Source organism: Alligator sinensis, unplaced genomic scaffold (assembly GCF_000455745.1).
Source record: "Alligator sinensis unplaced genomic scaffold, ASM45574v1 scaffold1469_1, whole genome shotgun sequence".
In the NCBI taxonomy this organism is placed as follows: Eukaryota; Metazoa; Chordata; order Crocodylia; family Alligatoridae; genus Alligator; species Alligator sinensis.
The window spans coordinates 202,495-214,895 of NW_005842795.1; the positions used below are offsets into that span (position 1 = coordinate 202,495).

At 40.3% G+C, this 12,401-nt stretch overlaps 1 pseudogene; it reads left to right on the forward strand.

Moving 5' to 3' along the window:
* Positions 1–12,401, forward strand: part of LOC102376241 — a 212,964-nt pseudogene that overhangs the window by 195,468 nt on the left and 5,095 nt on the right.

Sequence of the window (12,401 nt, forward strand, 5' to 3'; positions counted from 1 at the left end):
AATAAATTTAAATACAGGTTTCCCTCGCCAACCACAGGGGTTAGGTTCCTGAAAGTTCCCGTGGTTGGCAAAACTGCCAGGGCTGGGGGAGCAGGGCACCAGCAAGGCTGAGGGGGACTGGGGGCGGGGCAGGAGAGAGAAGTATGAGCAAGGCCAGGGAGGCAGTGGTGGGTATTTTCAGACTGTACCCCCCTCCCCTTCTCTGAAGTGTGGATACTCAAAACTGTGGTTAGCAAGGGGAACCTGTATACACATTTAGATACCTTATTTTCTATCTAGCGTGATGGAGAATTTGCTTAGATAGTTACATGAAGTTGGCTACAGTCCCAGTGCTGTTAAGACTTGTGCATTTATTTATGTATTGTGAGTACTCTCACTGAAATCAGTGGGATTACTCAGAGTGTATAAGCTTATGCGTGCACAAATATATGTTTGTACCTTTGCCTTTAGCCCCCTAAATTCTTCACTCATCAAATTGGGTACACAAGAAGCTTTCAAAATTAAAAACATGGCTTTTGTAGGTAAAGGCAATACTAAATGACATACGGGAGGAACTTCCAGAAGAATACAATATGTCTGATATTACCTCAAAAACAACAGAGCACTCCCCAGATACACTGGTTTGTTAACATGTTGGATATGAGAGAATGAATATGTTAATGCAGGGGATGCAGTGTTGTCTTAAAGAACTGGATTTAGGTCTGAAGGTAGGTATACTTTGCTTAACTATCATGTGGAAGGACTGAGTCTAAATAAAGTATCAACTAGATATAAAGGTAGGCACTGTTTATGGATTAACCTTTTGGGATCTTTTTTGTCACCTTGTATTTACCTAGAAAACGTCCTGGCATAAGCCGCTAATTCTAGACACCAAAGCCATTTGTTTTTACAAATAAAATAGTGTGTTGTGTTTAAAACTGTAAAAATAGAGTGCATGATGAGGCTGGACTGCCTGTGTAGGAAACAGAAATCCTCTATCCGCAAGTTAGGAAGCAATGGTACCTTTTCATTGTCTCAGCCCAGATCTAAAGGTGGTTGAGTCCCTCCACCTATTCAGTTTTTCAGCCTCTCTTTTTCAACTGCTAAAAGGGTGGTTGCTAACTGTGGTGCTTGATTTGGCAGACAATGCAGAAGACAGAAAGGCAGCTGCCCAGCACAAGATTTTGGGACCTCTCTGAGGAGAAGAAATGGACCCACTCTAGTCTATATCATAGACATCCCTGATGGATGTGAGGAAAATTTCTTTTAATTTAGAATATGTGAAGCAGGTGACCAGCTTAGAGGAATAAGCATGTACCTTTGACTGTAACTGGGAAGTAATCATTAGCCATTAGGTAAGGCTCAGGATCAGTGCCACAAACAGGCTGAAAATGAGGCTGATACATGCTGCCCTACCCAGGTTTGTATTTAATATTTAATAAATGTTCCAGATGTAAAGGAATGGGGCAATAACTCATAGCTTATCTGTATGGGGTTCCAGTTAGATCCCTTGTCTTTATGTGTATTTATGTTGCTCTCTGAATGTGTTGAACAACAATATGCAGAAATCATGAACATTTAGGGCCAAATTTTCAGAAAATAAGGCCTGAGATTTGAATACAGTAATTTTGATGCAGTGATGGGCCTGCAGCACTTGAACTTAATGCACATTCAGATTAGATGATTGTGCATCCAAGTGGTTTTCTAGATGCCTAAGTACCAATTTACATGAATGATCAAATGATTTGCATGTGGTTGTAGGACTAGCTTTTGAAAAAAATGTTCCTTATTGCTGAGTTTTTAAAGGAGAAGGGGCCTTCAGTTTAGCCAGCCAGATTTACCCATACATATCTCTAGTTTCAATGTACAGTTACAGAATATCAGCAGTCAAATAGCTGTGAGACTATGGTACAAGCAAATTTGCCCTGAAAAGTCTAATTAGATTTAATATTGTAATTAGAGTTAAGAAATGCAAATAAACAAAAGCATTCACTCCTGTATTTTCTGACCACTTCACCTTAAACGGCTCACCCCAATTGCAAGAGCCAAGATATTCTTTACACTTGACGAGTAAGCTACCTTATGTGTTTTTACTAGGGAAAAAAAAGCCCTCTATCATTTATCATGTCATCTTATCACAGTCTCTTTGTGAGACGCAAATAGCACACTAATGTTTTCTTTTGTTAGGGTGAGTTGGCAATCTCCTCAGAGATGGAACAACTACAGACAGCTCTTTTTTTTGATAATCTTCCTGACACTTGGATGAGACGGGCTTATCCATCAACATACAGTCTAGCTCAGTGGTAAGTCACATGCCAACAGTCAATCAGTATGGATGATGCTTCATGTCCATCACAAAAACAGAATACATACTAGAGGATTTTTTTCCTGGATAATATTTTCCCTCCCTGCATGTTCAAAATAGCTTTGCATAACCTGATATTAATAGTATTATGAAAATCAAAAGCACATTCCTATTTATCTTGCTAATGGTTGAAGACTTTATAAGTCTAACACACTCTCTTCTTTTCTTTCCTTCTTTTTCTTCCAAGTTAAGCTGTGAATGTTTTTTTTTAAAGCTGTAATGCAGTATCTGCCATTTAAAAGCCTAATCTTGTACTCATGGGCTACATCTACACAAGATACTACTGCACAGATGTCAGCAATAAGTGGGGTGGTGGCGAGTGGTGACCACCTGCAGGTGCCGCCAGCGGCATCAGCGGTACCTTTTCACAGGGTGTGCACCACCACGCTCAGGGAGTGCATGTGCACCCACGTGCACCCGTTACACATCGCCAATGATAGCACCAGAAGCTTTCTGTAGAAGAGAATGAAGTGCTGCTGGTCCGCACCATTACAAGCCAAAAGAGCCACTAGTTGGCAACCTAAACATTCTGGATGTAGCTGGTTTGCCTTGATGCCTTCCTTGTAGAGCCACCAAAGGGACTGCAGATCAGCAGAGGTGTGTATAGAAGTTGCTTTTTTGGAATTAAAGCGCTTTTGCCATGACTTTACAGAAGTGCACAGCTTTACAGCACTTGGAAAATGGGTACAGTGCTTTAAATTAACACTTGTTAAATGAGGTATTAAATTTGAAGCGCTGTATTTTACGTAACTTTAGCAACCTACAGTCCTTTAAATAACTTCTGTATGATGGTTAAATTTCTGACCAGTGCAGGAGCCTGAGGAGGCTGAAGAGCACTCCCTGCCTCAGCCTGGAAAGTACAGGCAGGCTCAGAAGGCCCCCTCCCCACCAAACACTGGACTTCTGTCATGTTTAAGAGTGTTGTAACTTGGTAGTGCTACAAAAAGTGGTTTAAATTACAGCACTGTAAAACATGTATGCAGCACTTCTGTACACACCCCAGTAGCATAACTAGAGCAGGGCACCAGCCTTGGGTGTCAACTATTGAGGGGACACCAGTCTTCCCTTCCCTCTCACCCTCCCATCCCGAGAATCTTTGCTGTGCTACTCCTGTCGAGACATAGGAGCTAGGCAGATCAATGATGCACCCAGCAGTGTATCTAAGGGGCAGGGGACAAACAGGTGCTCCCCTGACCCCCAAGGAGTCTGCCACAGCAGGTACAACCCTACAGCCAGTAACTTATTTGGAGCATGAGAGGGAATGATGGAGCACCAGGGACAACTCTCGGACAGCCCAGCCCATTGTCTGAGCCAATACTGCTATGGCAGCAGAAGCAGTGGCGGCAGCAGCAACAGCAATTTTCATTCTGCAAAGAGCAGTGGCAGGTAAAATTTTGCTTCCTCTCCCTCTCCCTTACCCTCACACTGCTCTCCAGTGGTTGGCATATCCTGTGGCCCCACTCCTCATCCTAGGAGCTCGTTATGTCTGTGCCAGACCCCTCAAGAACTGCCAAAGTGATGAGAAAGGTGCCAAAAACTATAGTAAGTCCAATCCAAACAAATTCTTTGGAAACCCATTCAGACTTCTAGGAAATAAAGACAGAGAGCAGAGAAATAAGAAGTGACTGACACACCAGAGGCAGAATTTGAACAGATCTATCAGAGCTGTGCAGATTTAAAAGTGGTTTGGTTTCTCATGATGGAAAACTGAAATACCATAGAGATACTGTGGACTCCTGACAGCTGAAAGCATTACCTAAGGAAAATGCTGTAGAGCTACATTACAAGCTGTTCTCATGAAGGCCACTACAGCTACTTCCTTAAAAAAAAAAAAAAAAAAAAACAGAGGGGGAAGTCATGCTGGTGTCAATACTGATGCCTGAAGAAAATGGTGAAGGTACCTGTTGACTGTTCAAAACATGTTTGACAGACGTATTAAGATCCATGGACAGAAGATTTATCCTTTGCATAAGGGGAAAAATACCTTGAATCACTAGAAGAGGAAAGGCAGTGAAAAGCTAGGCTGCCTGGCAGCTTCATCTTTGAGAGCACAGTGTGGGAGGGAGGCGGGGAAGGAATGTCATTAAGGCATGTGCAGGGTTGTAGGTATTGGATGGCAAACTGTGCTGATCCATTGATCATAAATCTCAGGTCAGGGAGACCAGCAGCCCACTGTAAGGACCCGTAAATAAAACCTGGTTGATGGTTATGTATGAAAATCCTTTTAGTAATCATTTTTACTAGGGGAGCTTCCCGCAGGGAAGGATGGCCTCACTCTGTCCCTCCCTGTCACACACACTGCAAGGGAAGAGGGGTCCCCACTCATCCTGATAATCTTATCCTCCCTGTTTTTTAAATCTCTCTGTCTCTCTCCGATTCTTGCCTGACATGCCACCAGCTGAGACTTCAGATAAAAACCTTTGATTTTTAAACAGATGCTCTTTCAAAGTGGGGTGAGGTGGGGTGAGGAGGCAAAGGAAAATCTGAATAAATTCATAGTTTCAGCTTTGTGGGGTCAGCGAATGTGTTACAGAAGTCGTGAATATGGAGATTAAATTAAGGAGATCAGTGTCAAACCACCTAATTCCATATCATCAGTATGCTCTTGGGATCTTTTTATAGCTATCTGAAAGTAACACAAATTCTATCAAATGCTTTCTTTTATTGGCTGGCCTTGTTAGCCTATTGCTAGTGTTTTCACTGCCATGAAGAGATCTGGATTCATTGTCTTGCCCATGAACCAGCAGTTTCTATCTCTGCGGGTGATAAATGTTCCTTGCTTTACTTAATAGTGATCTATTAGGAAGCAATGCAGAATGTCTCCCAGAAGAGAAGACCACTATTGGAAAAATGGAGCTTCTGTGTTAAGGGACATTAGGAGAAGAAATGTGTTGATACATTGAGTCTCAAGTCACATAGATTCAGCAAACCCTAAAAGCGTGAATAAAACCCTAATCTCACATGCCTCCTGGCTTTCTAGAAATCCAGCAAAACTCCATGAAGGCTGCTGTATAATCCATCAGTCTGTATCTTTGGAGATCTAGCTATACAGTGCATGATAAAGATGGAGAAAAATATCCCAGGAATACTCAGGCTAGTTACATTGTCTCCCACACTGACTGAGGAGAAAAGCATGCTTGAGAGGAAAAGGTCCTTTTCTTTAGTGAGTAACAAAATCAACTGATTTGAAAGGTGTGGTAGGTGTTACTCACCTAAAAGGAAGCTGAAAGGGAAGAATGGCAATCCCTAGTAAAAAGCAAGGCGCACAGAAAAAGATGGTGGGTGGCCTAAAGGCAAAGATCATAATTATTCCTAGAGTAGTCCAGGATGAAATGCTGTATGTGCTTGTGCTCATGAAGGTACTGTCAGTCAACTGGAAGGGTGACATTGCAACAGCCTCTTGCATGGACCACCAGAGGTAGAGGTTTCTTCCTGTGAAGCCAGCCAAGAAAGGACTGAGATGCTAGTCTAATTTTAATAAACAAGTAATACCTGGAAAAAAACTAATTAAAAAAACCCCCAGGATCTGTGCTTCTAGCCCTACACTGCGTATCACTACATATAGTGGAACAGTTGTGCAACTGATTTAAGATTTGGTGAAATGAGTGAAACTTGCATGCAAACTATTATCCCTTAAATAAGTAAAAGTTGTATGTAGCAGAACAGCCTCCTTTATTTTTTCACCATTCTCAAAGTGAAGCTGCTGCCCTAGATCTCTGATAGAGCTAAAAACCATCAAAAAAGAATCACCACTGTTTCACCAGGCCTCAAAAACATACAGTATTTTCTGCTATTGCTGCTGTCTGCTCATCAGTAGTTAATTAACAAATACAATTGCAGAGCTATGTTGAAATCAAAAAGATACTTTGATATGATAACATAATGTGAGGAAGTTCCTTGTTAAACAGAGAAGGATTTGTTGTTCAGCTGCATTCACAAGAAAAGAAAAAAACATAAATGTGTGCCAGGGCAAAAGTACCACTATCTTGGCAAGAAAAAGAAACATTTGCAAGCTTCTGAGTCTGCATTAAAACAATAAGGAAGAAAATGAACAAGAAAAACTGCTTGATGGGCTGTCAGAGAAAAAAATGCTGATTTTGTGTTACCTCATACTGGAGTAAGATGGTTTAAAAGTGAAAAAATAATGGTATAGATGTCTGACCCAAGGGTTATAAATAAGGAGATACCAACAAAAGAACTAGGAATTGGCTGAACTTGAATAGAATTCCTCCAACTCAAAGACCATTAGAAAAGAAGAAAAATATAATCAATAATCAACCAATTACACCATCAATTTCCTATCTCTACAACACATATAGTGATGATGATGGAGAACAAATCTAAGCTTTTCCAACCTTTATTTCTATGTGCATGTTTAAAGAGACCATGGACATGGTTAAAAAAACAAAACAAAGAGGAACCAGCCAAATATATAACTTTTTGTAGAGTTTCTCCAAGTCCTTAAAATACAGCAATAAGAGACAAGATTGGGATCAATTAATCTCCTTTGGTTATCTTCTATAAATGCTTTTAAAATGTTGAAGTTGGACAATGCTTCTATTGGCCTTAAAGGAGGGCTGACACCAAGGGTGAACCCTTGGCGCCAAAAGCATCTACCATAGTTTTGTGAGCTTTTCAACTGGCTATTGTTAAAAATGGGAAAAAAAACTAATTTCAGCCATGAAGTCCACCTCTTTCAATGTGGTATTGTGCATTCTTCTTACTATTAATATTTATATTGAGGTGGCAATGGTTAACACCCTGTTGGACAAGTATACAGGCGTGAAGTAGTATACAGAAAATGACAGCCTTCCCTCAGCCCAAGGAGCTTACATTCTAAAAGGCAAGCCATTACAGGCGAATGAAAGAAACCAATCCTAAATCAGTCAGGCCAGCAACCACAGCTCACCACCTGCCTATCCATTAACAAGTTGTACTATATAGTATTCACTGGAGAGGCCAAGAATTTTTTATTAGGTGTTTTTTTCCTTTTTCTTCTCTCCCGAAGAGCGTTATAGAATCAGAAAATCAGACAATCTCAGATGGCATCACTGGTGGAATTTTGAGTTCCACAGTCCAGTTTTAAAACTTTCAAGTAATAGGTCTTACACCACTTCCTTTGGAAAATTATTTCATAGACCTAAGTGTTAGTAAATGTTTCCTAATTCTCTTTACAAATGGCTCCTTCTTAATTTCATTTTAGTCTTCATAGTTGTACCTCTTGAATTGCTTGTAACAGGTTTGCTCCCTTCTTCAGAAACCTGCAGAACTTATGATCTCTTAGCCAAGCTATAAAAGCATGCAGTTCCTCTTATTTCATGCATTTCAATCATTCTCCTCAGTGAGGTGAGGTAAGTATTTAATTATCACCTGTGCTTAGGCAGATATTTTAAGACATATATGAAGCTTGTTTTGCAATTGAGAGAGATTCACTCCTTACTATATCATTTTAAAATGGCTTGTGCAAGGAGAAAGAGAGAGAGCATAGATGCATGTATTTCATTTGTGCATGTTTTCCAGGACCACGTTTCATGACTTTGTGATTCCATGGTGCTATTAAACACTTTTAAAGTGATGGCACTCTCTGAAACCCCAGATGTTCAAATACATGCCAAATATAGTCCATCCCATTAAGAAATGCTCTCACCAGAGATCAAAATTCTTAGACACAGATCATATAATCTGTGAAAGATATTGGCCAGAAAAAAAAGCCTGTCATATATAGGACTGCTGATAATGTACAGTTTATTATGCTCCAGCTAAAGTAACTAATAACAAAGCTAAATGGGTAGTCGAGACAAGTGGAATAAAACGTGTTTTAACTAAATCATTTTTTAAGAATACCAGGCACAGGTTAATCCTTTATAAATATGTTCACAGAATATATTAGACACCAGCCCGCCTACACAAAATGAATGCAGCCCACACTCTGATGCGTTTCAGAGGAGGATAAATGAGGGAAGTCTTCTGTATTTGATCTAGTTCTGCTTTGTAATTCAGAGATACTGGAGACGGGTGGTGATTTTCAGATTGATCCCAAAAGACCCCAAACTGTTGTGAATTGTGAGAGGTAAGATTTATAGAAGTTTGGAGGACGTACATGAAGGACACTGTAGCTATATGGGCACATTCTCTTTTCAGGGATGTGTGTAACTCACTGGAATTCACTGGAGTTATATGCATCTGGAGAAATTAGAACACATCGTCCACAGTAAAAAGTATGTCTATCTCTGTATGCTGTTCTACTATTTTCATTGCCATAGCTAGCTACTTCCAGTTGTTAAAAGGCTTGAGATACTTGAAAATATGTGACATTTAGCGTACTCAGTCTTTTTAGATACAAGAAGATTAGAGCATAGGACAGGGATTTCTACAAGCTAACTGTATGGGAGGCAGGAAACAGCATGGACTTGGGAGTCAGAAGCTCTGGGGCCTTTGCTCTGTTTTTCTCATTTTTTAAATAACTTCCAAAGTGACAACTGTTTTGAGCCTCTCATGTAAAAATGGAAATAAAAATCTATGGGTTTGTCTACACCAAAAAAACCCAAAACTGTATGATCAGCCCTGGCACCCTCATAAAATGCCATTTGAGGCAAGTTGTTTCGAACAAGCAGTGGTGTAGGTGCATGTTAACAGCATCTGGGAGGGCTAAAGTGGCTGGGTTAATTAGCTCTGTTGTACAGTAATGCTAATTACCCCATCTACAGTAGTGAGACATATTTGAAAGTACTGCCACTGGGCATGGGAGGTTTGTGTTGCAGATATGGCCTTTGTTTTTAAAACAAACACTCTGAGTTTCTTGGATGCAAATACTAGAGCAGTGCCAAGTATTACTACAGCTCAAGAGGTTTTTGAGCATTTTTTAAGTACATGAACATAAATATACATCCTGGATGAAACTCCTTGCACAGGTTGAGTACCACTCACAAGTCAACCAAAGGAAAGTGTTCAAGGTTTCTCCATATTATTGCCATCCCAAACCTCCTCCAGGTAGCAGGAAAAAGATAGGAGCCCTTCTGATATATTATCTGTTGAACAGGCTATAGGTAATGTTGCATCTAAAGTTTACAAGTATAAAAATGCCATAAATATTATTGCAGTTAAATGCTGCATCTTAGTGTATGCTGAATGTTGAATATTGTACTTATGGGCATTTTTACACATGCTCTGGGGGTGGAGGAAGGTTGGGGGTGGAGGGGTGGGGGCCTTTAACTCGAGTGGCTTCAAGAGCTGGTCTAATTAAAGCACTTGCAGCATCTCATGTATCAGCATCTCCTCACTTCAAAATGGCGGTGGGGATACTTTAACTAACGCTTATCAAACTTTAGTTAAAGTGTCCCTGCTGCCATTTTGAAGCATGGGAATGCTGATACATGAGACGTGGAGGCTGCTAGAGGCTTGCTAATTAGCATGCTCCAGCAGAGTCTGCTCTGACGTGCTATAATTACAGTGTCGGAGCAGCCTCCCTGCACATCTACAGGCACCCTATGTGTCTGTGTGCATGTGATGGTAATAGAAGATGCAGTTCAGAGGGCAGAGTTCTGGTTGTTTTTTGCAGTAGTTGAAAATGGTGTTTTAGTTGTGCTTGTCACTCATAAGGCCTGATTTCTAAGGAAATACTTAAGGCACCTTAACTTGCCCCACATCTTGCAGGAGTGGGAAAAGGATGGCTATCAGACCACCAGTGGAAGTGTAATGCTGCAACGTATGCAATGGTTTGATTTGCAAGCATGGAACACCAGACCACCACCCAGCACATTCACAAAAACCCACTGGGCTATGGCTACAGGCAGCCACGAAGATGGTCATGTATGTTGTGATGGGCACAGAATCCAGGGAGATATTTGGGATAATATTATTCTTCTGTCTGTAGGTAACTTTGTTCTAGTGAATAAGCCTTGTAGGCTAGCTGGTGTAGTCATCAGTCTATCATGGCTTGGTTGATCTGTCGCCTAGTTACAATAGGCTTCTTTTTCTAGCTCTGTTCTGAGAAATGATTACAGTTCCATTTCAGTTATTGTTTGCATGTTTTTCTTAACAGCCTTCCCTGAGCAGCTTCTAATTTAATCTTACATGTTCTCAAGTTCTCATGAAAGGAGGTCTTTAGATTGGTACCTTATGTTTTCAAAGAAGTAAAACTAGCTGCCTCTCACACACACACACAGCCCTGTGGTGAATGTATTCTGGCAGTCTCACCTTACCTTCTTTAAAAGGACTGGCAGGTTGAACCAGATGGCCTTTTTCTGTTGCTAAAGCTTTTCATGTTATATTCTGCTGATCCAATTTTTGTATTTTCCTGCATTTCACACTGCAGAATGCAAAAGTTTAAAGGCTTTTAATGTTTACGTGACAAAATCTCTCTGCTAAGTACAGTATTACTGACGGATTAGTTTAATGTAATAGTTTAATGTAATTTAATTATAGTAATAATGCACAGCAACAATCTGACTACTTATTTAGGATTGTGAGACATTTTCTCTTAAAAGCTTCAGCATTATTGTTTAGTTTTTATGCTCCAACACCATGGTACTCAGCTCCCATTAAAATAATGTCATAAGGTGTAGAAAGAGAAGCCTGAAGCAGTGTGCTCCATTTCAGCAACCTGAGCATATTGTAAGAACTCACAAAGTTAACAGAAATCTGTTTTGTATCATAAGAGAATAGACATGCAGTTTGAATTGAAAGCTTGTGGTTCTTTGAGTGGCTTTAAAGGCCAAAGACTTGCACTTCACAGTTTTCTAAAAAACACAGAAAAGCCCACCTGATCTACACTTTGTATTTATCCAAGAGTATGTACTGTCCATTTGTTTTAATTTCTATCCCACCCATGAGCAGTCTCCTAACTCACATTAACTATTTTTGTGTTGAGCTTTGTCTGTTGTAGCCCGCAGCTTGCATTGTCTTCAGTAAGAGTTGTAGGTACTCAGCAGTGCTGAAAATCCAGCACATAATACTGGGGGGTTTTGTTGTTCTATCTACAGATCTTATTGTCTAGAAAACCTTAATTTAGCCTCAAAACAGCCCAGAAAGAAGAGGGACACGTTCTGTCTTACTTGTGAATTTTTATCTAGGACAAGCCCACATGGAAGAAAGTCTTCACAATAGGGTGTTCCTCATCTCCATGGCAACAGGATCTTGCCCAGATCTTTGTTCTGATCCTGGCCTGATGTAGGGACTGCCTCAAATGAAGCACTACGGATTTTAACTCAACCTGCTAATTTATGTGAAAACTACAATTCCCCGGTGTGTTCACCAGGATTCTACCTAGTGCTTGTTAATTCAAGTTACTTACCTTGAGCTAAAAACATATGGTTCAATCAATCTAAGCTTTGGCTTGTCCACATTTCATGCAGACATACCAATGCCAGCAGTGCCCCCTGTGCAGGCAGGAAAGCTTTGTCTGCTGACCCAGCTACACCATCTGCCTGAACAATTTCAGCTAAGCCCTCTGCTATCGGCATAGCTACATCCAGATAGGGAGGTTACAAGAATAGTTGACTGGTGTTGCTGGGGATTTCAGTCAAGTTATGCTAACTCAAATGAAAAAGCTGCCTATGCTTTTGGGCTGCCTATGTTTTGACTTAACCTATTTAGCAATTGTTTGTCTTGAGTAGAATTTCAGGTATCAAGCTAGATAATGGCACCTAACTGCCATTTGTGCTCTTGAAAATCTGTCCATCTTAATTTAATGTCACACATTTTAAAGACTAAGCTAGACAAAACCACTAAAAAGATGTCAAATGGTGTCTATGTAGTGTTAGAGGAGAAGAGAGGATTCAATCAAGTGTAGCTAACTTTTGCCCTTGTAAACAAAGGCAAAAGGGAAAGTGTGGAAGGGATGAATGTAAGTATAAATTCCACATAATAGCTGAGGAAAGTAGTGTTACAGAGAGAGAATGGTTTACCCATGTTCAGAAAAGCTGAGATATGAATAGAAACAAAAATGTATTGGTCATAAGACCAATTTGTCATGGAATAAAAGAGGAGGACAGAGCATTACTACATCAGCTGTTTCACAGAAACTTTCCAGGTCCATGATTTTATCCCACAATAAAAT